Source organism: Miniopterus natalensis, chromosome 22, assembly GCF_054644295.1.
Source record: "Miniopterus natalensis isolate mMinNat1 chromosome 22, mMinNat1.hap1, whole genome shotgun sequence".
In the NCBI taxonomy this organism is placed as follows: Eukaryota; Metazoa; Chordata; class Mammalia; order Chiroptera; family Miniopteridae; genus Miniopterus; species Miniopterus natalensis.
Genome location: NC_142102.1, coordinates 1,410,899 through 1,438,798, shown reverse-complemented (window position 1 = coordinate 1,438,798; position 27,900 = coordinate 1,410,899). Strand labels below are relative to the sequence as shown.

At 47.6% G+C, this 27,900-nt stretch overlaps 2 long non-coding RNA genes across 2 annotated transcripts; both read left to right on the top strand.

The window, feature by feature from the left end:
• Positions 1-1,117: 1,117 nt before the first annotated feature.
• On the top strand, positions 1,118-3,033 carry LOC148090708 (uncharacterized). The gene is made up of 3 exons (XR_015716340.1): positions 1,118-1,194; positions 2,023-2,129; positions 2,846-3,033. It is a non-coding gene; the product is annotated as an uncharacterized LOC148090708 (long non-coding RNA).
• A 1,667-nt stretch (positions 3,034-4,700) lies between these two features.
• Positions 4,701-26,638, top strand: LOC107527441 (uncharacterized). The gene is made up of 11 exons (XR_015716357.1): positions 4,701-6,184; positions 6,265-6,361; positions 8,684-8,771; positions 10,414-10,533; positions 18,187-18,639; positions 19,987-20,752; positions 21,548-21,821; positions 21,989-22,536; positions 23,338-23,612; positions 23,776-23,964; positions 26,311-26,638. It is a non-coding gene; the product is annotated as an uncharacterized LOC107527441 (long non-coding RNA).
• Positions 26,639-27,900: the final 1,262 nt, after the last annotated feature.

The following is a 27,900-nucleotide window of genomic DNA, read 5'->3' as shown; positions in this document are numbered from 1 at the left end:
CCGGGAATCGAACCCCGATCGCCTGGATCCTAGGTCGATGCTCAGCCACCGAGCCACGCCCGGCCGGGCTAGAATACTTTTCAATTCTGCCCAGTTGCCTTCTGCATCTTCGTAGTGTCGTAAGATGGCACAATTATTTTTTACTCACTTTTCTAGATAGACTCAGATTCATTTCCATATTTATAAAGTATGCAGCCCCTGATATAGAATTTTTGAATAATTTAACCATTTTGTTCTTACCGGCTATTTCACTACTCTCTGTTTCTCTTACCTGAATGTCTCTCACGTCTCTGCAGCACTGGGTCAGCCCTTCACTCGATCCTCAGGGGACAAGTAACCAGAGGAGGCTGCAGAGGCTGAGGAGAGGAGACAATGTTGGGGAAGGACGCCGTGGCTGCATCTCGTGAGTTGTTGTTTTAGACTGTTGTCCAGGTGTTCTGTGGACATGTTTTAAGTAGGAAGGTATAAAACAATATCTTACTATAGTTGCATATGGGAGCAATGAGTTTGTTAGTTACATGCATGAGAAAATCCTAGGATGAGCAGGTGAGGACCCTCTGAACTTTAGATGTCCTCATGGACGCAACACCCATCTCCTGTCCATTTCTGCACCCTAGTGGGTAGCTTTCCTCCTCTTCCTCCGATTCTGGAGGATGCCTTGAAGGAAAATGGGATTCCCATCAAATGCCCACATAGGTGGCAGATGGTCAGACAAGGCTATAGCACACATCGCTGTGCCCGACAGTTTGTGAGAATGGCTCTGAACAGGGTTGGGCACCAACAATGAGCTCAGTGAGTAGGAGCGATGATACTAATTATATCACACATTTATTTTATTTTCTCATCGTCAAAAATCCCAATACTACGTTAATTTTCCACATGTTGGAGATGAGCTGAGACTATATGAGGCCACATCTCTTGTTTGGGACCCTGCCCTCAGTGGCAGGATGGCAATGTGAAGGCACGCAGCAGAGACCATCGAGCTTGCTGTTCAGCATTAAGTTCATTGTCATCCCAGAACACATGGCATGATTATGGGCCCTTTATTATTATTATTTTTTTATTATTTTTTTAATCTTCACCTGAGGATTTTTTTTTGTATTGCTTTTCAGAGAGAGAGGGAGGAGAGAGAGGAACATCGATGTGAGATCGATTGGTTGCTTCTGGCATGCGGGGACTGAGCTTGCAACCGAGGTACGTGCCCTTGGCCGGAATCAAACCCGGGACCCTTTAGTCCAGAGGCTGATGCTCTAACCACTGAGCCACACCTGCCAGGGCAGTTACTGTTCCTTTAAAAGCCCTTTCACTGCCTCAGCTTCTCCTTTGCCCCTCTATGATCTTCCCATTTTATAGCAATGCATTCCGTGGACACACTCTTATGGAGAGACTGTGTACCTGTTACAGGTCCGTGTCACATTCCGTTGGACACAGGACTGGGTGTTTCCTTCGTTAGACTAGAAGACGACAGACACAAGCAGCTCGAAAGCTCCTGCAGGCCTGCTTAGAGTCCCGGCGGGTGGGGGCCCGAGGCATGGAGGGGCCTGCTCTCACTGTGGCATTAGGTGGCACAGGGCATCTCTTGCAAGTTTATGTCCAAATTGTGTTTTCATGGGGGTTCAAAATGAGTCCTAATTTTTACTGAGATGTCAGTGAAGGTGTACAGGGTGTTGATTTGATACGTTTGTTTACTGCCACCATAGTTAGCTAACATCTCCATTGCATCGCACATTCACCATTTCTTCCTGGTGGTGGGAGCATTTAAAATCTGGTTTCTTAGCAACTTCGAAGGGTACAACTCAGTATTGTTAACTGTAATCACTATGCTGTGTGTGATACACTCGGAAATTATTCATCTTTGTCTGCGTGTCTGTACCTTGTGAGCAACATCCCCTCATCTCCCAACTCCCGGCTCCTGATAACCACTCCTCTCTCTGTTTCTACAAGCTTGGCTTTGTTTAGATTCCACACACATGCGCTGTCCTAAAGTATTTGTCATTCTCTCTCCGACTTGCCTCTGAACAGACACCTGCTCTGAGAGGCCGTGATCACCAGGGAAGAATTCATGTCCCACCGGCCCACACGCCTGGAGACAGCAGGCAGCAGGCGCCCTGCAGTACAGCCGAGCGCAGGTGATTTCTTGTTTTGATCGCAGCTTTATCACCATTTTCTCTAACCGTCTGGAACAGTTTTGATATCAGATATATATTTTTGAATGACTAGATATAGAACAAATTTTATAAAATGTGAACAGCACTGGCGTGGTAACTGAGGGTCAATTATCAGTCACGAGGGGTTCGGGGGGGGGGGGGGAGGAAAGGGGGCAGGGAGGGCGCCCGGTGTGCGCGGCAGGGCCCGGGAGCGCTCCTGCCGGCCCCCCGACCCCCACCCCATCCCGCCTGCGCGCGGGCCTCAGTGGCTTTGCTCCTGCAGGTGGGACAGAGGCGCTGACCACGCTGAGCGGCCGCTCACAGTGCCACCAGGCACCTGCAGGCGGGGCCGGGCGGCAGGAACGGGAGGTGGCCGGCGGGCCGGTAGGGGGCGCCCAGGTGCCGTGGTGGGGCGCCTGCGGGCCTTATCAGGACCTTCCCTCCCTGCGCTGCAGGCCGCTTTGCGCCTCTCCTAGGACAAGCACCGCAGGCTTTCCCCATTGTCTCACGCAGAGGCCTTCCCACTGCTTTGTCTCCCGACACTGTTTGGCCGATGCCTCGTTAGCAAAGCTAACCTGGGGGCTTCTTGGTACCTTGTAGGGAGGGGGACCCATACTAGTGCCCAGCCTGGCAGGCTTTTGCTTGATGTTAATCGTTCTCAGCTGCCTCATTTCCTCTCCTTCCCTCCCTTCCCGCAGCCCCTCTTTCTGGTCATGTCGCCTCTAACGAAGATTCCCCCCAGCCAGGCTCCTCTGAGCCCTCCTGTCCGTCCAGCTTCTGGCGACCTTGGCCTCTGAAGACGTGGATAGACACGAACAGTTTCCAAGAGCTCAAGCTGCACCCCTGGGTTGACCCTGGGACCCCCTAAAGCGCCTGCCGAAGAAAACTCAGCAAGTTACAGTGCCCACCAGCTCCTGAAGGTAGGGCCCTATCCCCAGCCTCTGCAGGAAGGCAGGGGCCTAACTTTGATGAGTGCTGGTTAACCAACCCAGATGGGTTACACATAGACCTACCCTCTTTACCTCTTTGTAACTTTCCAGTTCCCTGGCTGAGTCCCCGTTCTCCTCCCTCCCCATTGGCTCATTCGCCTTTAAAAGGCTGTCACCTCTGAGCAAATCCCAAGTTGAGCTCAGTTCATACTGGACTCTTTCCCTATTGCAATAGTATACGCCTGATAAAATCTGCCCCGGCCACTTAAACCAGTGTTTGGCTTTCTCTTTGACAGTGATCTGGCCCCACACTTGGAACTGGATCAGAACCATCACTGGACAGTCAGACGTGACAACTGGGCATCTCAGCTGCCAAGAGACCTCTGCCTGGTCCCGCTCCTCCTGCTCTTTTGGTGTCTGGTGGTGAGCCCAACTCCTGATCCAGTGCTGTCTGCATTTATTATTCTGAGTAGACTCTGAAAACCAGGTTAGAGTCTCAGACTTCCTGCAGAAGGTATTTAAAGAGGAAGCTCTTCCTGGCGCCTTTTTATAGTGGGGTTCATGCCCTGACTGCTGGACTGTAGAAAAATTGTTTCCCTGGCCTCATTCTTAAAAAATTGAGATATAATTGACATATAACATTGTATTAATGTTAGGTGTAAACATATGATCGGATATATATTTATAGTGTGAAATGATTATCAATAATGCAGTTAATTAACATCTGTCACCAAAAATTGTTACACTTTTTATTCCTGTGATGAGAACTTTTAAGATTTACTTTCTTAACATTAACACCTTTCAGTGTTGTTAACAGTATTGTTAACTATAATCACCATGCTCTACATTACAGTCCCAGGACCTATATTATAACTGGAAGTTTGTGCTTTTTGACCACCTTCACCCAATTCAAACACCACCAGCCCTCCCCTCCTCCCCCCGCCCCTAGCAACCACCAATCTGTTCTTTGTATCTATGTGTTTGTTTTTATTTACTTTTTAAAATTTCACATATAAGTGAGATTGTACAGCATTTTTTTCTGACTTATTTCACTTATAACGTCTTCGAGGTCCATCTATTTCTTGTCACAAATGGCAGGATTTCCTTCTTTTTATGACAGTAATATTCATACACACACACACACACACACACGTCCAGTCACCCATAAATGGGCACTTGGGTGGCTTCCATGTCTTAGCTGTTACAAATAATGCTGCATTGAACATGGATGTGCATGTAGCTTTTCTGAGGTAGTGTTTTTCACTTTTTTCAGATATATTCCCAGATGGGGAATTGCTATTTTTAAGGTTTTGAGGAACCTCCATACTGTTTTCCAAGTGTCTGTACCAATTTACATTCTAATGCATGAGGGTTCTCTTTTCCCCACATCCTGGTCAACACTTGTTTCCTCTGACTTTTTAATAATTTCTGTTGGCTACTTAATCCTGGCTCGTAATGAGGGGTCCGGCTCCTCCAGTGGGAACCTCTTTCTCTCTCTTTTTAAAAAATATATCTTTATTGATTTCAGAGAGAGGAAGGGAGAGGGAGAGGGAGAAATAGAAACATCAATGATGAGAGAGTCATTGATCAGCTGCCTCCTGCACGCCCCCTTCTGGGGATCGAGCCCACAACCCGGGCATGTGCCCTGACCGGGAATCAAACTGTGACCTCCTGGTTCCTAGGTCGATACTCAACTGCTGAGCCACACCTGGCCGGGCAAGTGGGAACTTCTTGGTTGACTGAAACCCTCCCTTCTCACACTCCACCTGCTGGCATGGCTTTATGTCACTAACTCTTTTCTTGGTGTTAACACAGGGAGAACAGTGTGGCTTCTTTGGGGAACTTGCACTCTCCCCACACTGACTCCTCTGAATCCTCTCCGTTCTGGCTCTGGTCCTCTGCATTCCTCTGACCACTGGTGAGCTTCCCTTCGGCTTCTCTGCATCCTTTCATACGCCTTCCTTACCTCCTTACCTGCTTCATTTACTCCTGCCAGACCTTTGTTTCTGGCCAGCTCCTCAATTTCCTAGAGTCACTAGAATGTAGACCCCCTACTTGGTCATCAGAGGCGAGCCAGCACTCAGACTCAGGGACCCCCCATCCCAAAAGCAACTACCTGAAACTGAAAAAAAAACTAATTGCCCTGGCTGCTGTTTCTCAGTGGTTAGAGCTTCAGCCTGTGCACCAAAAGGTCATCAGTTTGACTCCTGGTCAAGGGCATGTACCTGGGCTGTAAGCTTGATTCCCGGCCCTGGTTGGGGCCCGTGTGGGAGGCAACCAATCTGTTTCTCTCTCTCTGTCTTTGTCTCCCCTCCCTTCTTTCCACTCTCTCTAAAAATCAATTGAAAAAATATCCTTGGGTGATGATTAAAAAAACCCACAAGAAACACACAAGAAGAGTAATTTTGTTCTGAATGAGAATGAGAAATAAGAAAGCAAGCCACAATGGAATCGAAGCATTGCGGGAAAGGAATCTTGGAAAAGGAACCACTCTGTGTGGTCAGAGCTAGCTAACATTGGATGTATATATTTATAAGGTTTTGATTTTTTCCCCCCTAGAATTAATAGTACATGAATGCAAAGCTAGGATTTGGCTCTCTTTCTCTGCTAAAAACACAAGGTTTACTTAGACTATTAGTCTGCTCTTAATAAGATATTGGAAAATAGTTTATCTTTACATTTCAATTATTCTGCCTGAGAAACCAGTATTTTATATGTTAAAATAACTTTCCTGTGATTCCTATTGTCTTTATCAGGGCTTTTGTTATTTTAAAAACCGAACTATTAATATTAAAAGAGCTAGGTGTTTTACAACTATGTAACTGGGTATATGTGCCTATAACATATTTTAATGGTCACTTGGGTTAACTGGATAACTACATATCATTTCACAGTGACTCTCACGTCTGACTTGGAACCATCGAGAACTAAAACTGCTCTTTGTAAAGCACTTCAGGCGGAATCTGGACATCTGGATAGACTCTTCCAGGAGCCTACCAGTGATTATGAATCAGAGACTCCATGCCTGCTGATGTGCAGGCCACTCAGGAATTTCACCCCGTCTCCGCCATCACCACGCACGTTACACTGCAGACCAGGAAACAGCAGGTCGCCACGGCGGTCCCCACTCCTCCACCCAGGGATTTCTTAAAACTATTAAACTTTGGGTTTTTTCTTTGTTTTCATAGAACTCATCCCCAAGAAACGTCTGAGGGCTGCACCACACAGCACATCCTCTGCTACCAAGTCCAACAGGCGATGCACCAGAACCTTCGTGAGCAAAAGGTAACCACACAGAATGGACTTATAGTATTAAAAAGACAGAAGAGTGCCTCTTCTCGTGAGAAAGACAGGACAAAATAAGGTTCTTTAAAATTTTTATTACTCAGTTAACATTGGCTAATAACATATAAATTTCAGGTGTAGAACTTTATAACACAGCACCTGCACGTCTATTGTGTGCTCGTACCCAAGAGTCTTCCCTTCTTTCGTCACTTTGTATTTGACCTTCTTTACACTCTCTGCCCCCCACACCCCCCTTCCCTTCTGGTGACCACCATACTCCTGTCTCTGAGGTGTTTTTTTGTTTGTTTCATTATGGCTTATTTTTTAGTATCCTTCATATGAGGGAAATGACAGAATGTGTCATCCCACCCGCTTGATGATAGAAATCCTCCTCTGTGAGGTCACCCTGTTCTAAGCATCACGAGGCAGAGGTATCGTGGGGTTTCTGTGCCTGTTGAGGACTGTCCACAACCCTCTTCCCAGATTTCATTGTGAGGAATTTTAAAGTCATGTTTTTTCAAGTCCCTGACTGCTGATCCAAACATTAACCCAAGTCCATGAATCACTGTGTAATTGCATGTCTACCTGTTCATTTCTCATGCAGGCAAAGTGAAACATGAGGTAAACTGCCCCAGACTCTGCCCACTGTGAAGGTTACGTTACCCATCATCCTTCACAAATGTTCAGAGATGGTCTGTGGTGCTGCAGCTGTCCACTTCCTGGTGGTTCAGTGATATCGTGAAAACTTATCTCTCAGCCAGGCCACGATGTTCCTTTCTCTGTTAACAGGTCACAGGAGGCTCTCCATGAACCCACAGGTTTAGACAGAAAGAGGGATCCCTTGTATAGCAGAGGGGAACGAGGGCACTTGGGCCAACTCTTCTGTTACTACTTTGGTTCTCCCAGGTTCGACCCTGTATCTACCACTTTAAATTGGTGTAGTCCTCCTGTGGTTGGCCTCTTTATGATTCTGGGGGTGACATCACACCCAGGTCATAATGGACAGCTCAGGTTGCATGGTAACTTGGTAGCCCCTGGTTGAGCATTTCTTCTTTGAAACCAAGGTAGCTCTTTGGGACAAATCACTATCCAGCTTCAGGGTGATGGCCGCCCCTTGCCCTGAATGTTTGCCCCTCCTAGCCAGAACTGCTTTGAGAAAAAGAGGGTCTGGAAGACCCCTGTGATGCCTGACAGACCTCAGCCCCAGATTGGAGCCCTTGCCTCCCTATAGGTCTCTGGGGAGTCAGGATCCCTATGGAGCTTGGCCTGTAGTGTAACCTCTTGCCCAGCTCTCTACAATGAGTGAACCATGCTGATCAGGTTTGCCAGCAATCTGGGTCCATTTTCACTGTTTCTCAGTGACTCAGGAGGAATGAACATTTTGGAGGGTCTTGCTGCCCTATGTTCTGGTCTCCATGTCCTTTCTCATTCAGGACATGAAAGTGACAAGAGGGGGATGCTTAAATGCTTGTTTTCTGAGTGATGATTTCAGCTGTGGATTGATGGTCCAACCACAAGGCTCTATTTCTGTAAAAGAACTTTCTTTGCCAAATGACACAGAAGAAGGCCAAGGGATATTCCTCAAAAGAGCGATAGTTATTTGTGCATTATGTGAAGGCCTTGGCTGCAAATCCCAAGCATCTGCACTGTGATTCACCTCCACGTCTTCCTAAAGCTCCAAACAGAATCTGTATCTGCCAGTGAAGCTTCTGGGACCATCAAGTCCGTTGCAATATAAGGCCCAGCTCACAGAGCAGCTTCTACAGCAGCCTGGACCTGGCACAGTGCCCTCTCTTTGTCAGCCTCCAACTTAAAAGGAGCAGACTTTCAGGTCACTCCATAAATTTCCTGGAGTCACACACTCCACTGAGGAATATGCCGCCTCTAAAATCCAGGGGCCCACTGGGTGCTGTGCCCCCATCTTGGTTGCAAGTGGGCGCTGATTATTGTTTCAAACCAGTTACCTCTCATGCTCAGTATCACTGGACCCAAAATATTTCACTGAGTGACAAGAATTCTTTTAGTCATAGTTATTCCTTAACTTCTGACTCTAAAAGTGCATCAAGTCTAGAGTAGTACTGTTCCCACTCACTGGGTCCAGCCAGCATAACATCATGCTGGTAATGGACCAGTTGGAAGGAAACCAGGGAAGGCATTTGCCAGAACAGTTGGTGCATATGGGAACAAGGGGATGTGTTTGTTTGCTAAGCAATGAAACCACATTTGTACCCTAGCCTTGGAGCCACCTAAGTGTAAAGTTTGCAATAATTTGCTGCCATTTAGTAAGTTTCTTCCCCTCCTCCCTCCCTCCTTTTGTACCAGCCAAATCAGAAGTTGAATGTAGATGTGGTCAAATCAGCACTCCTGCCTCGTTCAGACTCTTCGTGGTGGCACAAATCTGTTCCTCCAGGTATGTGGAATAGCATTTGATTTACTACTCACCTGGGGATAGGCAGATCTAATGCCTCATTTACTCTGACCCAGCAGGGTACCACTCCCGACTCAGTGGCCCAGTGAGGGGATTCTTTCAGCAGCTGAGCCTATTTCAGTTGTGCACTCTAGGACCAGGACCAAACACAGGAGGGGTTCCAGGAATCAATAGACCCACTATAAGAAGGACCTGAGTTAAACGTCCTTTGGTAACCTGACCCTCAACAGACCATCTCTGAGCGTAGGGTCACAGTAATATTTTGGGTCTTATAGAAATAATGTCAGTTTAGGGAAAATTACTTGTGCTTTTGGAATTATTTATCTTCTTTTTCCCAATGAACGTTTAGTCTGGGCACTAACATGGACAAAGAGCAGCTCGATGTCTCTGGCAGGCAGAAAGCACAGGTCCATATCAATAGGAAGGAGATGGAAGAGGTCCATGTCACTGGAAGGCAAAAGGTTCAGGTCCTGTCACTGGCAGACAAAATGGGGATGTTCGGATAAATGGCAGGGAGTAGGGGAAGGTCCATGTCCCTGGCAGGGAGATGGAACGGGTCCAAGTCAGTGGCATTGAGAAGGGAGGGGTCCAACTAATTCGCTGGCAGAGAGAAGGATCTCACTTATGTTGCTGTTACTAAAAAGGGGCCAGTCCATGATACTGGCAGGTAGATGAGGCAGGTCCAAGTCACTGGCATTGAGAATAGGCCAGTTCATGTCACTGGCAGGAAGAAGGAACAGATTCATGTCACTAGCAGAGAGAAGGAACAGGTCCGTGTCACTGGTAGTGAGAAGGGGCTGGTCCATGTCACTAGGAGAGAGAAGGGGCCAATCCATATCACTGGCAGAGAGAAGGAGCAGGTGCATGTCACTACTAGAGAGAAGGGGCCGATGGATGTCATTGGCAGGGAGATGGAGCAGGTCCAAGTTACTGGTATTGAGAAGGGGCCTATTCCTGTCACTGACAGGTGGAAAGAACAGGTTTCTTGTTACTGGCATTGAGAAGGGTCCGATCCATGTAAATAGGAGAGAGATGGAATGGATCCATGTCAGTAGCACAGAGAAGGGGCCGATCTATTCACTGGCAGAGGAAAGGATCAGCTCCATTTCACTGGTATTGAGAAGGGGCCAATCCATGTCACCAAGAGGGAAATGGGACAGATCCAAGTCACTGACATTGAGAAGGGGCTGGACCATGTACTGGAAGGGAGAAGGAATGGATCCATGTAAGTAGCAGAGAGAATGGGCCGATCCATATCATTGGGAGGGACATGGAGCTGGTTTATGTCACTAGCAGAGAAAAGTGGCCGATGAATTTCACTGGCAGAGAAAAGCATCAGTTTTATTTCACTGTCATTGAGAAGGGGCCGATCCATGTCACTGGCAGGGAGATGGACCAGGTCCATGTCAGTGACATTGAAAAGTGGCCCATTCATGCCGCTGGCAGGTAGGTGGAACATGTCCATGTTACTGGTGTTGAAAAGAGACCGATCCATGTCAATGGTAGAGAGAAGGAAAAGATCACTGTCACTAGCAGAGAGAACCACCTGGTTAGTTTCACTGGCAGGGAAAAGGAACATCTCTATCAATGGTGTTGAGAAGAGCCCGATCCATGTCATTGACAGGGAGATGGGACAGGTTGAAGTTACTGCCATTGAGAAGGGGCCAATCCATGTCACTGGAAGAGAGAAGGAACAGGTCCTTGTCACTGACATTGAAGAGTGGCTCGTTCATGTCACTGGCAGGTAGGTGAAGCAAGTACATGTTGCTGGTATTGAGAAGGGACCGATCCATGTCAATGCTAGCGAGAAGGAACAGATCCCTGTCACTATCAGAGAGAAGGCGTCATTCTATGACAGGGAGATGAGGCAGGTCCAAGTAACTGGTATTGAGAAGTGGCTAATCCATGTCTCAGGCAGAGAGAAGAACCAGGTCCTTGTCACTGGTATTGAGAGGGGGCCGATCCATATCACTGGCAGGGAGAAGGAACATTTCTATCAATGGTATTGAGAAAGGACTGATCCATGTCACTGACAGGGAGATGAGGCCGATCCATGTCACTGGCAGGGAGAAGACCAGGTTCTTGTCACTGGTATTGAGAAGAGGTCAGTCCATAACACTAGCAGGGAGAAGGAACAGGTCCTTGTCACTGACATTGTGATTGGGCCTGTTCATGACACTGGCAGGGAGAAGGACCAGGACCATGTCAGTGACATTGAAAAGTCGCCCATTCATGTCACTGACACATAGGTGCAACAAATACTTGTTGCTGGTATTGAGAAGGGACTGATCCTTATTAATGGCAGAGATAAGGAACAGATCCCTGTCACTAGTAGAAAGGAGGCCTAATCCTTATCACTGGCAGGAACATGGAGAAGGTTCATGTCACTATCAGAGAAAGGGGACCAATCTCTTTTACTGGCAGGGAGATGGAGCAGGTCCCGGTCACTGGCATTGTGAAGGGGCCCATTCATATCACTGGCAGGTAGAAGAGCCAGGTAAATGTCAGTGACATTGAAAAGTTGCCCATTCATGCCACTGGCAGGTAGGTGGAACATGTCCATGTTACTGGTTTTGAAAAGGGACCGATCCATGTCATTGTCAGAGAGAAGGAACAGATCACTGTCACTTGCGGACAGAATGGGCCAATCAGTTTCACTGGCAGGGAGAAGGAACATCTCTATCAATGGTATTGAGAAGAGGCTAATCCATCTCATTGACAGGGAGATGGGAGAGGTCCAAGTCACTGGCTTTGAGAAGTGGATGAACCGTGTCACTGACAGGGAGATGAGGCAGGTCCACGTCATTGCATTGAGAAGGGGCCGATTCATGTCACTGGCAGGGAGATGGAGCAGGCCCAAGTCACTGATATTGAGAAGGGGCCTATTCATATCAATGGCAGGGAGAAGTACCAGGTAAATGTCAGTGACATTGAAAAGTGGCCCAATCATGTCAATGGCAGGTAGGTAGAACATGTTTATGTTACTGGTATTGAAAAGGGACTGATCCATGTCAATGGTAGAGAGAAGGAACAGATCACTGTCACTATCAGAGAGAATGGGCCAGTCATCTTCACTGGCAGGGAGAAGGAACACCTAGATCAATGGTATTGAGAAAGGGCTGATCCATGTCACTGACAGGGAGATGAGGCAGATCCAAATCACTGTCATGGAGAAGGGGCTGATGTATGTCTCTGGCAGAGAAAAGTCCCAGGTCCATGTCACTGGTATTGAGAAGGGGCTGATTCATGTCACTGGCAGGGAGAAGGACCAGGTCCTTGTCAGTGACATTGAGAAAAGGCTTGTTCATGTTACTGGCAGGGAGAAGGACCAGGATCATGTCAGTTACATTGAAAAGTGGTCTATTCATGTCACTGGCATGTAGGTGATACAGGTACTTGTTGCTGGTATTGAGAAGGGACCCAGCCATGTCAATGGCAGAGAGAAGGAACAGATCACTGTCACTATCAGAGAGAAGGGTCTGAGCCTTATCACTGTCAGGAAGGTGGAGAAGGTTCATGTCACTATCAGAGAAAAGGGGCCAATCTCTTTTACTGGCAGGGAGATGGAGCAGGTCCCAGTCACTGGCATTGTCAAGGGGCTGATCCATATCACTTATAGGGAGATGAGGCAGGTCATAGTCAGTGGTATTGAGAAGGGGCTGATCCAGGTCATTGGCAGGTGATGGACCAAATCCAAGTCCCTGTCATTGAAAAGGGGTCAATCCATGTCTCTGGCAGAGAGAAGGACCAGGTCCCCTTCACTGCTATTGGGAAGGGCCCCATCCATATCACTGATAGGAAATGAGGCAGGTCCAAGTCACTGGTATTGAGAAGGGCCTGATCCATGTCACTGACAGGGAGATGGAGCAGATCCTACTCACTGGAATTGAGAAGGGGCTGATCCATATCACCAGAACAGAGAAGGAACCGGTCCATGTCACTATCAGAGAGAAGGGACCGATCAATTTACTGGCAGGGAGAAGGAAGATCTCCATCAATGGTATTGGGAAGGGGCCTCTCCATGTCACCTGCAGAGGGAAGGAACAGATCCATGTCATTAGCAGAGAGAAGGGACCAATCAATTGCACTGGAAGGGAGAAAGAACAACTCCATCAATGGTATTGAGAAGGGGTCAATCCATGTCACTGGCAGGGACATGAGGCAGGTCCACATCACTGGCATTGAGAAGGGGATGAACCATGTCACTGACAGGGAGATAAGGCAGGTCCAAGTCACTGTCATTGAGAAGGGGCCAGTCCATGTCTCTGGCTAGAGAAGGAATGGGTCCATGTCACTAGCAGGAAGAAGGACCGGGTCCATGCCACTGGTATTGAGAAGTGGCCAATCCATGTCACTGGCAGGGAGAAGGAACAGGTAGTTGTCACTGGCATTGAGAAGGGGTCGATCCATGTCACTGGCAGGGAGAAGGAACAGGTCCAAGTCACTGACATTAAGCAGGGGCCTGTTCATGTCACTGGCAGGGAGAAGCACCAGGTAAATGTCATTGACATTGAAAAGTGGCCCATTCATGGCAATGGCAGGTAAGTGCTCATGTCACTGGCATTGAAAGGGGACCCATCCATATCAATGGCAGAGAGAAGGAACAGATCACTGTCACTAGCAGAGAGAATGGGCCAATCGTTTTCACTGGCAGGGAGAAGGAACATCCTTATCAATTGTATTGAGAAGGCATTGATCCATGTCACTGAAAGGGAGATGAGGTAGGTCCAAGTCACTGTCATGGAGAAGGGGCCGATCCATGTCTCTGGCACAGAGAAGTACCAGGTCCATGTCACTGGTATTGAGAAGGGGCCGATCCATGTCACTGACAGGATGAAGGAACAGGTCCATGCCACTGGTATTAAGAAGGGGTTAAAAGGGACATGAGGTAGGTCCAAGTCACTGATATTGACAAGGGGCTGATCCATGTCACTGACACTATATGGAGCAGGTCCTAGTCACTGGCATTGAGAAGGGGCCTCTCCATTTCAATGGGAGGGAGAAGGAACAAGTCCATGTCACTAACAGAGAAGGGGCTGATCAATTTTACTGCCAGAGAGGAGGAATAGGTCTTTCAATAGTATTGAGAAGGGGCTGATCCCTGTCACTGTCACAAAGCAGTAACAGGTCTATGTCAAGGGCATTGAAAAGGGGCTAATCCATGTCACTGGCAGGAAGCATGAACAGGTCCTTCTCACTAGCATTGAGAACAGCCCACTCCATATCATTGGCAGAGAGAAGGGACAAGTCCAAGTCACTGGAATTGAAACAGCTGATCCATGTCACTGTAAGAAAAAGGGGGCCAGTCTGTGTCAGTGGCAGGGAGATGGATCAGGCCTTTGTCACTGGTATTGAGAAGGGGCCGATCCATGTCACTGGCAGGGAGAAGGTCCTTGTTACTGACATTGAGAAGGGACCCGTTTATGTCACTGGCAGGGAGAAGGAAACGGGTCTAAGTCACTGGCATTGAGCAGAGGCCTGTTCATGTCAGTGGCCGGGAGAAGCACTAGACAAGTGTCAGTTACATTGAAAAGTGGCCCATTTATGCCAATGGCAGGTAGGTGGAACGTGTCCATGTTACTGGTATTGAAAAGGGACCGATCCATGTCAATGGCAGAGAGAAGGAACAGATCACTGTCACTATCATAGAGAAGGGGCTGATCCTTATCGCTTGCAGGGAGATGGAGAAGGTTCATGTCACTATCAGAGAAAAGGGACCAACCTCTTTTACTGGCAGGGAGATGGAGCAGGTCCCAGTCACTGGCATTGTGAAAGGGCTGATCCATGTCACTGTCAGGGAGATAAGGCAAGTCAAAGTCACTGTCATTGAGAAGGGACTGATCCATTTCACTGGTATTGAGAAGTGGCCGATCCATGTCACTGGCAGGGAGAAGGAACAGGTCCTTGTCCCTGACATTTTGAAGGAGTGGATGCGTGTCACTGGCAGGGAGATGGAGCAGGTCCAAGTCAGAGGCCTGTTCATGTCACTGGCAGGGAGAAGCACCAGGTAAATGTCAGTGACATTGAAAAGTGGCCCATTCATTCCAATGGCAGGTAGGTGGGACATGTCCATGTTGCTGGGGTTGAGTAGGGACTAATCCATGTCAATTGCAGGGAGAAGGAACAGATCACTGTCACTAACAGAGAGAAGGGGCTGATCCTTATCACTGGCAGGGAAATGGAGAAGGTTCATGTCACTGGTAGTGAAAAGGGCCTGATGTATTTCACAGGCAGTGCAAAGGATCAGCTCCACGTCAGTGTCATTGGGAAGGTTTCGTTCTGCGTCACTGACAGGGAGCTGAGGCAGGTCCAAGTCACTGGCATTGAGAAGGGGCCTGTCCATGTCACTGACAGGAAGCAGGAACAGGTCCATGTCACTGTATTGATAAGGGGCCGATCAATAACGGGGAGAGAGAAGAAACAGGTCCATGTCACTGGCAGGGAGAATGGACCGATCAATTTCACTGGCAGGGAGAAGGTACAGCTCTATCAATGGTATTGAGAAGAGGCCGATCCATGTCAGTGACAGGGAGATGAGGCAGGTCCAAGTCACTGGCTTTGTGAAGGGGTTGATCCAAGGCACTGGCAAGGAGAAGGAACAGGTCCATGTCACTTGCATTGAGAAGGGACTGATACTTGTTAATGGCCAAGAGAAGAAATGGATCCATGTTAGTCACAGAGAGAAGAGGCCGATCCATATCACTGGCAGGGACATTTAGCAGGTTTATGTCACTAGCAGAGAGAAAGGGCCAATCAATTTCACTGGCAGAGAAAAGCGTCAGTTTTATTTCACTAGCATTGAGAAGGGGCCAATCCATGTCACTGGCAGGGGCATGAGGCAGGTCCAAGTCATTGGTATTGAGAAGGGGCCAATCCATATCACTGGCAGGGAGATGGTGCAGGTCCAAGTCGCTGATATTGAGAAGGGGCCCGTTGATGTCACTGGCAGGGAAAAGGGCCAGGTCCGTGTCAGTGACTGAAAAGTAGCCCCTTCAGGCCACTGGCAGGTAGGTGGAACATGTCCATGTTACTGGCATTGAGAAGGGACTGATCTATATCACTAGCAGAGAGAAGAGGCTGATACGTATCACTGGCAGGTAAAGGATGAGCTCCATGTCAGTGGTATTGAGAAGGGATCGTTCTGTGTCACTGACAGTGATATGAGGCAAATCCAAGGCACTAGTATTGAGAAGGGACTGATCCATGTCATTTGCTGGGAGACAGAGCAGATCCTAGTCACTGTCATTGAGAAAGGGCCTCTCCATGTCACTGGGAGGGAGAAGGAACAGGTCCTTGTCACTGGATTGATAAGGGGCGATCCATGTCACTAGCAGAGAGATGGGACCAATCAATTTCACTGGCAGGGAGAAGGAAGATCTCCATCAACGGTATTGGGAAGGGGCCTCTCCATGTCATTGACAGGGAGATGGAGGAGATCCAAGTCACTGGCGTTGAGAAGGAGCCCATCCATGTCTCTGGGCAGAAGAATGAACAGGTCCATGTCAGTAGCATTAAGAATGGGCCAATCCATGTCACTGGCAGGGAGATGGACCATGTCCATGTCACTGGTATTGAGAAGGGGCTGATCCATGTCACTGTGAAGGAAAAGGAGAAGAACGGACTGATCAGTTTCACTGGCAGGGAGAAGGAACAGCTCTATCAGTGGTATTGAGAAGAGAGTAATCCATTTCACTGTCAGGGAGATGAGGGAGGTCCATGTTGCTGGCATTGAGAAGGGGCTGATTGATGGCACTGGCAAGGAGATGAGGCAGGTCCAAGTCATTGGCATTGAGAAGGGGCCAATCCATTTCATTGGCAGGGAGATGGAGCAGGTCCATGTCAGTTACATTGAAAAGTGGTCCATTCATGCCAGTGGCAGGTAGGTGGAACGGGGCCATGTTACTGGTATTGAAAAGGGACTGATCCATGTCAATGGTAGAGAGAAGGAGCAGATCACTGTCACTCTCAGAGAGAACGGGCTGATCATTATCAGTGGTAGGGAGAAGGAACATCTGTATCAATGGTATTGAGAAAGGGCTGATCCATGTCACTGACAGGGAGATGGGACAGGTCCAAGACACTGGCATTGAGATGGGGCAGTTCCATATCACTGACAGGGAGATGAGGCAGGTTCAAGTCAGTGGCATTGAGAATTGGATGAACCTTGTCACTGACAGGGAGATGAGGCAGGTCCATGTCACTGGCATTGATAGTGGACCGATCCATGTCAGTGGCAGGGAGAAGGAACAGATCCCTGTCACTAGCAGAGAGAAGGGACAGATCAATTTCACTGGTAGTAATAAGAACAGCTCCATCAATGGTATTGAGAAGGGGCCTACCCATGTCACTGGCAGGCAGAAGGACCAGGTCCATGTCAGTGACATTGAAAAGTGGCCCATTCAAGTCACTGGCAGGTAGATGGAACAGGTCCATGGTACTGGCATTGAGAACGTGCCAATGTATGTCACCAGCAGGGAGAGGGAGCAGGTCCTCGTCACTGGCATTGAGAACATCCCTCTCCATGTCACTGGGCGGGAGCAGGAACAGGTCCATGTCACTATCAGAGAGAAGGGGCTGATCCATGTCACTGGCAGGGAGATGGAACAGGTTCATGTCACCAGCAGAGAAAAGGGGCGATCTATTTCACTGGCAGAGAAAAGGACCGGCTCCAGGTCAGTGTCATTGGGAAGGGCCCATCCGTGTCACTGGCAGGGAGATGGAGCAAGTCCAAGGGAGTGGCATTGAATTGGGTTCATTCCATGTCAGTGGCAGGGGCAAAGAACAGGTCATGTCACTAGCAGAGGGAAGAGGCTGATCTTGTCACTGGCAGCGATACAGAAGGTCCATGCTACTGGCATTGAGAAGAGGCCCATCCGTGTCTCTCGCAGGGAGAAGACGCTGGTCCATGTCACTGAGCATGTAACGTGTGCAGTTGTGTTTGCACCTTCAATCCGAACACACTCTTAGAGCTCTTTCTATTGGCCAAAGCCATAGATCTAAATTCTGACTCTGTTGGGTCTAAAATTATTAATTTGTTCCTATCCTAATTTATGTTCCCCCTTAGACATTCCCTCATATAGTCCATATTTTTCTGTTTGAATAAATTGGAAAATTCAATTTTTTTTCATAGATGAGCGCTTGTTCAAGGTCACTGTTTGATGCCCACCTTTTGGGCCCTCCTGCGGTTTGAGTCCTGCTCAGGTGGCAGCTGCCCCGGGCGTGGTCACTACGCTTAGGACCCTTTTGTGTTTCCTCCTCACATTTTCCCACTCTGGGACCATCCTTAACTATTCTAGGTTTCTCCAGTGTATGGTTACAACTCTCCAGACTAGGCCTTCATTTTGTGCTTTTGTCTGACTTGGAACCACTGAGGACTAAACCTCATTTACTGAAGCAGGTCCAGCTGAATGTGGACACTTCGATGGACTCGTCTAGGAGCCCACCAGTGACTGTGAACCAGAGACTCCATGCCTGCTGCCGCTCAGGAATTTCACGCCGTCTCTGCCGTCAGCACGCACATGACACTGCAGGCCAGGAAGCACACCAGGTTGCCACGGCGGTCCCCACTCCTCCGCCCGGGGATGCTTGACACCAATATCCAGACATTTTCTCGACGCTCTAACGTCTGGAATTAGAAATTGCTTTTTTAACTCTTAACCTTTGTACTTTTTATTTTCATGGAAACTGTCCCTCACTGAATGTCTGATGACCTCACCACACGGCACGTCCTGCACCGCCGGGTTCAACCACGATTCTCCAGACCCTACGCAAACCAATGGGAATGGAATGGAAACAGTCTCATGTTACTTCAAAGAAAGAAGGATGTCTCCATTTCTCTTTTTCATTGCATGTGATTTTTTTTCTTTTTATTGAATTTACTGGGGTGACATTGGTTGACAAATTTATACAGGTTTCAGGTGCACAGTCTCACAGCACACCATCTGGACACTGTATTGTGTGCTCACCACCCCAAGGCAAGACTCTGTCCATCACCATTCGTCCCCCCTTTACCCTCCTCGCCCTCCCCCTGCCGCTCTCCTCAGCCATCACCACACTGTTGTCAGGTCCATGATTTTTTTCTCACTTTTTTTCCTTTTTTGCTCAATCCTGCCACCCCCTCCCATGTTTCCTCTTTTCTTGAAAAGGGGGGCTCAGTAGGTCCTTTTTATTTATTTATTTAATAAATCTTTATTAATTTCAGAGAGAGGAAGGGAGAGAGAGAGAAACATCCATGATGAGAGTCACTGATCGGCTGCCTGCTGCTCGCCGCCTGCTGGGGATCGAGGTGCCCACAACCCGGGCCTGTGCCCTGACTGGGAATTGAACCTCGATCTGGATCGTAGGCCGATGCTCAACTGCTGAGCCCTGCCCAGCTGGGCAGAAGGTCCTTTTAAAATGATTTATAATTAAATTTTTGGAGGTAACATTATTTAATAACACTATATAAATTTCAAGGGTACAACTTCATAATCCACAGCTCCTGCATACTCTGTTGTGTGCTCACCTCCCAAAGTCTCCTCATCTTTCATCACCTTGACCTTGACCCTCTCTGCCCTCTTGTCCTGCTCCCATTCCCCTTCCCATCTACTAACCACCATTTCATTATGTGTATCTGTGAGTTGGTTTTTCAGTTGTCTGTCTGTGGCTTTCAGTTTTATATCCCACATATGAGTGAAATGGCAGACTATGTCATCCTATCGGCCCGATTATTGAAATCTTCCTTTCCAAAGCCACACTGTCCCAAGCATCACGTGAGACACAAACATCTTCAGGGTGTTTTTGCCCATTGAGGAGATCTATCCACCAACCTCCTCCCCAGCTCTCACGTCAGCATGTTCAGATAATACTCTTCCAGGTCCCTGATCGTTGATCGGAAATGTTGGCCAGAGCTCATGAATCAGCCTGCGATTCGATATCTGGTTCTTCCCAGACAAGTGAGGGATGAGCTGAACTGCCCAAAATTATGTCCCTTGGGAGGGCTACCAAAGATGGTGTGTTGTGCTGCTGCTGTCCAGTCTCTGGAGTTCTGTTCATAATGTGCAAAACTACCAGGGAAGGAGGCTTTGTTTACTGTTCACAGGGAGACCACCCCGGGGCAAGGGCTAGGCTGAGAGAGGACACATTATACAGCAACAGGGAAAAGGGCATTTGGGCCACTGCTTACATAGGTTCTTTGTTCCTTCGTGCTCTGCCCAAGGTGAATCCTGTATGTGCCACTTTAAGTTGGTGTAGTCCTCCTGCGGTTGGCCTCTTTATGACTCTGCGAGTGACGTCACACCCAGGTCATAATGGACAGCTCAGGTTGCATGGTAACTTGGTGGCCCCTGGTTGAGCATTTCTTTGAAACCGAGGTAACTCTCTGGGACAAATCACTGTCCTTCTTCAGGGTAATGGCAGCCCCTTGCCCTGAATGTTTGCCCCTCCTCGCCAGGGCTACTTTGGGCAAAAGAGGGAAGCCACCTGTGATACCCTCATGGACGTCAGCCAGAGACTGGAACACTTGCCTCCCTACGGGTGTCTGGGGATCCAGGAAGCCTGTGGTGCTTGGCCTCTGGAGTTATTTCTTCCCAGCTCTCTACAACCCAGTGAACCACGATGTTCGGGTTTGCCAGCTTCCTACCAGGAAGTTTTCAGTTGTTCTCATATGTGGCTTGGAACCTTTGAGATATACTCATGTCTTAAAGCTCTTCCAGATGAACCTGGAGTCTTGGATATAAATCAAGGGACACATCCATGCCTGCTGTTGTGGACCACTCAGAAACTTTTCAGGACCACTATGTCCTCACAGCAGAAGATGAAGGTAGATAGGAAGCCCATTGGATTGACCCAGGGCTCCTCACTCCTGCGTCTCGTGATGCTGCAGCTCATGTCAACGAATCTTCCTTAACTCACGGCTGACGCCCTACAGCACACCTACTGCCCAGTCTCAACAGAGGATCCACCTCAGCCTCAGTGAACAAAAGGTTAGTAGACAAAAATATGTTTATATTATTCAAAAGCAGAAACTTTCTCCTTTCCTTGGACAAGAGGACGACTAACAGTTTTCTTGGAGAGTTATTTCAGAGATTTCTTGTGGTAACGTGGTTAATAGTGGTTAATAACTTTATATCAGTATAGTCACACGTACAACTTTATAACAAAACATGCTCCAATATGTGCTCTCCACCCAAAGTCTAGTCTCCTCTGTCCTCTTGTATTTGACCCCTTTGCCCTCCTGTCCTCACTCATGCTTTTCCCCCTCTGGTAACCACCATGATTTTGTCTGTACGTAGGAGATTTTGTTTCTTTGTTCGTTTTGTTTGTGTTTTTTAATTTCCACGGAAGAAACTATAGAACGTGCCACTTTGTCTTCTTGATGAAATCCTCCACTTTGAGGCTTCACTGTGATGAACAGTATGTGAGACACAAAGATTTTGGATATTTTTGCCCTTGGCATGAGAGTTGTTTAAGAAATTTGTGCCAGTGTCATGATGAAGGACCTATCAAACATGTTTCCTTCATGTCCATGACTGCTTTTGAAAAATAACGGCCAGAGTCCTGAAACAGTATCTGCTTGCATATGTGGTCATTTCTCATCCGAGCAAAGTGATTGAGGAGGTGAACTGTCCCAAACTCTGCCCGTTGTGAAGGTTACGTTACCCACTGTCCTTTGCGAATGTCCAGCGATCTGTTGTGCTGCAACTGTCCACTTTGTTGTTGATCATCGATATGCACAATTATCTGTACCCCTGCCAAGACTTTCCTTCCTCTGTTAACAGGTCACAGGAGGCTCTCCCTGAGTCCACAGGTCTAGACAGAAAGAGGGATCCCTTGTACAGCAGAGAACCACAGGGGCAATTGGGCCAACCCTTCTGTTGCTGCTTTGGTCCTCCCAGGTTTGATCATGTATCTACCACTTTAAATTGATGTTGTTTTCCTTTGAATGGCCTCTTTATGACTCCGTGAGTGACATCATACCAGGTCATAATGGACAGCTCAGGTGGCATGGTGACTTGGTGGCTCCTGGTTAAGCATTTCTTCTTTGAAACCAAGGTAAGTCTTTGGAACAAATCACTGTCCATTTTCAGGCGATGGCAGCCCCTTGCCCTGAATGTTTGCCCCTCCTAGCTAGGACTTCTTTGGGCAAAAGAGGGGATGGAAGCCACCTATGATGCTCTCATGGACTTCAGCCAGAGACGGGAACCTTTGCCTCTCCACAGGTCTTTTGGGACCCAGGAAGCCTGTGGTGCTTGGCCTCTGGAGTTATTTCTTCCCAGCTCTCTACAACCCAGTGAACTAGGATGTTTGGGTTTGCCAGCTTCCTACCAGGAACCTTTCAGTTCTTCTCATATCTGGCTTGGAACCACTGAGACCAAAATCTACTCATGTCTTAAAGCTCTTCCAGCTGAACCTGGAGTCTTGAATATAAATCAAGGGACACGTCTGTGCCTGCTATTGTGGACCACTCAGAAATATTTCAGGACCACTATGTCATTACTACAGACATTGAAACTAGATAGCAGGAAACCCATTGGATTGACCCAAGGCTCTTCACTCCTGCATCTCATGATGCTGCAGCCAATATTCAGATATTGTCTTGGTGGGATGGACTCTGGAATCAGAAATTGACTTTTGAACTATTAATGATTGATTCTCTCCTTTTCATATAAAGTAATCTTCCTTAACTGTCTGGCAGCTAACGCCCTACAGCACACCTTCTACTGCCCAGTCTCAGCAGAGGATGCACCTCACCCTCAGTGAACAAAAGGTAAGTAGACAAAAATATGTTTATAGTATTCAAAAATGGACAAGTTTTTCCTACTTTCCTTGGACAAGAGAACAACTAACACTTTTTTTGGAAAATTATTTCATTAATAAATTTTTGCTGGTAACATGGTTAATAATTTTATATCAATATAGTCACGTGTACAACTTTATAATATAACATAACATGTCCAATATGTGCTGTTCACCCAAAGTCTAGTCTCTGTCCTCTTGTATTTGACCCCTTTGCCCTCCTGTCCTCACTCATGCTTTTTCCACTCTGGTAACCACCATGATTTTGTCTGTATGTAGGAGATTTTGTTTGTTCATTTGTTTGTGTTTTTAATTTCCACAGAAAATAGAAACTATAGAATGGGCCACTTTGTCTTCTTGATTGATGAAATCCTCCACTTGGAGGCTTCACTGTGATGAACAGTATGTAAGACACAAAGATTTTGGATATTTTTGCCCAAGGAGTGAGGACTGGCCAACAAACTTGTGCCCATAGTCATGGTGAAGGACCTTCCAGTCATGTTTCTTTCATGTCCATGACTGTTGTTGTAAAATAACGGCCAGAGTCCTGAATCAGTATCTGCTTGCATATGTGGTCATTTCTCATCCAAGCAAAGTGATTGAGGAGGTGAACTCTCCCAAACTCTGCCCGTTGTGGTTACATTACCCACCATCCTCCAGGAATATCTAGAGATTATCTGTCGTGCTGCCGTTGTCCTGGTTCTTGTTGATCATTGATATCATGCAAAATTATCTGTAAGTCACTCCTGGCCTTTTTTCCCTCTGTTAACAGGTCACAGGAGGCTCCCCATGAGCCTACGAGTCTAGGCAGAAAGAGGGATCCCTTGCATAGCAGAGGGGAACGAGGGCAATTGGGCCAACTCTTCTGTTACTGCTTTGGTTCTCCCAGGTTCGATCCTGTATGTACCACTTTAAATTGGTGTAGTCCTCCTGCGGTTGGCCTCTTTATGATTCTGGGGGTGACATCACACCCAGGTCATAATGGACAGCTCAGGTTGCATGGTAACCTGGTGGCCCCTGGTTGAGCATTTCTTCTTTGAAACCGAGGTAACTCTCTGGGACAAATCACTGTTCTTCAGGGTGATGGCCGCCCGTTGCCCTGAATGTTTGCCCCTCCTAGCCAGAACTGCTTTGGGCAAAAGAGGGGCTGGAAGCCACCTGTGATGCCCTGATGGACTTCAAGCAGACTGTAACCCTTGTGTCCCCACAGTTCTCTTGGGAGCCAGGATCCCTCTGGAGCTTGCCTGTAGGGTAACCTCCTGCCCAGCTCTCTGCAACCCAGTGAACCATGATGATGAAGTTTGCCAGTTTTCTACTATGAATGTTTCCAGTTTTTCTCACATCTGTCTTAGAACCATTGAGACAAAAATCTCGTCATGTCTTGAAGCTCTTCAAACAGGTATGAAACACTGATGTTATTTTACCTTTGTCAACATAAGAAATATCCAGACCTTTAGAGAATTTTTATGTGTTTATTTAAGCCAAACTACAACTGTTTCTGGGAAGCAAAACATCAGCTCATTGAAAAAATGCTCGGGAAGTGCAGTTTTGCAACTTATTTTATACATTAGAATCAAAGAGGAGGTAAAAGGAGAGTTATATGATATCCACTGTTGATAGATTAAGGAGGAGGGGGAAAGGAACCTGGGAAATCTTTGGGGCTGGATAGAGAGCAAACTGCAGAGACAGATACTTCTTTTACATAGGTGGGCTCAGGATAGTTAATCGTTAACATTTACAACACACAGAGGTGGTATTTGGGCAACAAGTTAACAATGAGGGGCTCTGTGGTCTCTGTTCTGGTGGGAGGTTGTACCCTGCGGGGTCTGGAAAAAGAAATCACTGACATTCCAAAGGCCTTTGTAGATTCAAAAACTACAGACAGGCTCAGTTAAGGCAAATATTGACCTTTGTCAAGGAACGTACTGGCCTAGGTGGTGACTACCCCCTGTGACTCACTTTTAGTTAGGTAGTCTGAATTTTAGGCGACCCTATGTGGTTACTTTCTGTCTCTTGAGTTTGTAAGGCTGCCGTGCAGGCCTCCCCTGAGTTTGTCGGGTTCAGTATGTGGCTCCTTTTTCGTCCACACCTCAGTGCATTTAAAAGAAACTGAGGTATTTCAGTGTGGTAAAAAGTCTAATGATATTTTTGGATTTTAGGGTCATGCTACTTACATGCAAAATTGTGCCTAATTTGGGGAAGGGAGGGTGAATATAAGGACATTGTGCCTGTGTACAAACAATCGGATTGGCAACCATGTGACGTTCTTTGTTGCTTGTAGTGATTGGACAGGTGAAGGAAAAATAGAGCATCCCCTGGTGCTTGACATCAGTGGAGTGGGAGTTCAGGTGAATGAGGGGGCAGTTAAATTTGGGTTAGTGACAGAGGTCCGGACAATCTACCCCCAAATACAGCACCTTGGCATATTCAGTATTTAAGCGGACGGGATTTGATGAAGGGAAGGTGCTAGAAGACCTCTGACCCTCCTGCCTGAAGCAGGTGGTAAGACGCTCGCAGGAGAGGTGCCCTCCTTATATTGGGAGGAAAGGAGGATCCTTATCTCTGAAGACAGAGGGACACCAAGAGGACTCTGAGTGAACAGGCCTTGTTAAGTTCCTCAGTTTACTACACTTAGCTCATTCCCTTTGTCCTATCACAGTTTCCCATGACTTTCCACTCCTCATCAAACCTCGTATAAAAAACTCAGTTTTAACCATTTCTATGGGTCCTTTCCTTATGAAGCCTCCTGTACCATGTAAAACAAATAAACCAGTATGTTTTTCTCTTGTTTTTGTTTTTTTTCAAAATCTAGGAGAAAGTTTACTTAGAAAGTCAGAGTTAGAAGAAATGGGCCCAGAAAACAAGTTACAGAGGCAAAAGAAGGGCCCGTGGAGCTTACGAAAGAGGAAAATCAAATGGGTCACGTGCCGGGGGAAGAAGAGGGGGAGGGGAAAGGCACAGGCATGCTTTGGGAAGGAGAGCGAGCTTTCTCTCGTTAATCTGCCTTTTGTTATAGAGCCCCAGCTGAGAGTCTAGAAAGGCGGCAAAAAAATCTTTTTTGCTCCCCTATAGTAGAAATTCTATGATTTGGATTGTACACAGTCCTGGAGGATTTCAGAGGATGTATGGGCATGTAGTCCACACCTAAGTGGTCAGAGAAGGCTCCCTGGAGGAGGCAAATTATGACTAGAGACTTAAAGGGTTAAGTAGTAGAAACTCAAGAAAAACAGAGCAGGAAAGGCAAAAATAGGATTTCTGTTTGAGGTAGGAAACAGTATGAACAGGTGACAAAATGTTTGAGACACCGTATGTAGAGAATATTTCATGTCTGAATCAAGTTGATTACATGATGGAGTTATACTTCAAGAGTATTTAATGTGACTGTAATCACTTGATTCTATGCCATTCTTCTTCATTATTAGCTACATTTGACATTTTTCTCATAGGAATGCCACCTGTGTGACTATAAGTTGAAAATTGTTTTATTTATTGATGTCTGACAAGTTCCTAAAGTAAACCCTTGGTTTTAGAGAGAGTATACAGGTAAAAAAAGTAGGGGGTTTGGCAGAGAGGGAAAAAACACCCTGAATGCCAAGGGGGAGCCACAGGGAATTATGGTTTATAGTTGGCACCAGTCTCTTCACTTGCTTGGACTTTCCCGTGCAGGACACCAGGTCAACCATGAATATTCATTCAATGCACAAGTTCCTTGCATGCCTTCATCCATCAGGTGTCGGGAATGCAGGTTTTACTTGGTCCACTGGACTGCAGTGCCACCTGGCATGAGGAAATCCGGACACAGTCAGCCTCACTCAGAAGCTCCCAGCAAGTTGTCCTCAGTCTCTGCTGGAGAAAATGCTGAGTTGAAACTGAGAGAAAGATACATTTTCAAGGCTGAAGGGAGAAAAGAACAAGTGGGTCTGAGAACCAGAAATAACTACAATCAAGTAGGAATGTGGGTTTTTTTAAATCTTTATTTTTAAACTGAAACATAACGCTATGTTTTGCTTCCAAGAGAGAAACACAACTCAGAATTATTCACAATAAAAATGCAGGGTAGCCTGGCCAGTGTGGCTCAGTGTGCCTTGAGCGTCAACCTAGGGTCCAGGAGACCGAGGTTGGATGCCCGGTCAGGGCACAGGCCCGGTTGCGGGCTCAATTCCCAGCAGGGGGTGTGCAGGAGGCAGCTGATCACTGACTCTCATCATTGATGTTTCTCTCTCTCTCCGTCTCCCTTCCTCTCTCTGAAATACATAAAGACGTATTTTTTAAAAATAAAAATGCAGGGCAACCTGGCTCCATATCCAGCTTTCATGCCACTTTCTGTGGCTAAGTGTTAAGGTTGCTCTGCACCCTGCTTGTGGGCTGAGCACACCCACAGCACCCGGCGCTGCAGTCACAGCCGCCCCCGCAGCTCATTGACTGTGAAACGCGTCCAGGAGTCCGTGGCGAGGGGAGCGCCGCTCTGCAGGCGGTGGGGGCGCACCTGCCCCTCCTCGGCCGCGCGGTGGCCGCAGGGGCCGTGGCGTCCCGGCCTGTCCTTGGAGGCGGCTCGTGCACCTTTCTGAGCCCCAGTTGGGGCAGGGGGAGGGTCGTCCTCGCCTCGCCTTTGCTTCCGCTTCTGGCTGGGTGACCTTCCCTTTGGCCCGTCCTCCTGACAGCTGAAGCCCTGTGGCGCTTCCTCCAGTTGTGCGGCCACTTTTACTTACTTTCCTATATGATTTTGCAATCAGAGTCAGAATCATCAGAGTTCCTCTAATTCTTGAAAACATGCTCTTAGGTTTGAAAATAACATCCCCCCCCCTTTGCATTAAAAATAGAGCATCCAGCTTAGCTGGTTAATTCTCTGGGAAAGTTTTGTCCCCACTCCCCCCCCCTCCTCCCCCAACGATGAGCCCGCACTTAGTTGAGGCTTTAACTAAAATCTGTTCATTTAAAAAAATTTTTTTAAAATATCTTTATTGATTTCAGAGAGAGGAAAGGGGAGAGAGAGAGAGAAAAACTCCAATGATGAGAGTCCTTGATGGAGCCCGCAGCCCGCGCCTGTGCCCCGCCCGGGAACCGAGCCCGATCGCCTGGATCCAGGTCGATGCTCAGCCGCTGAGCCCCGCCCGCCGGGCAAGTCTGTTCATTTTATTTTTTTATTTTTTAAATTTTATTTTTGTTTAAAATACTACAGATGACCCTTTTCCTCCCCAAGGACCCGTTCCACCCCGTCCCCTCCCTCCCCAGGCCTCCCCACCACTGTCCGCGCCTTGGGTCCTGCGTATCTGCCTATGAACCCTTTGGTCGCTCTCCCTCCGCCCGCCCGCCTCCTCCCTCTGATTCCTCGGTC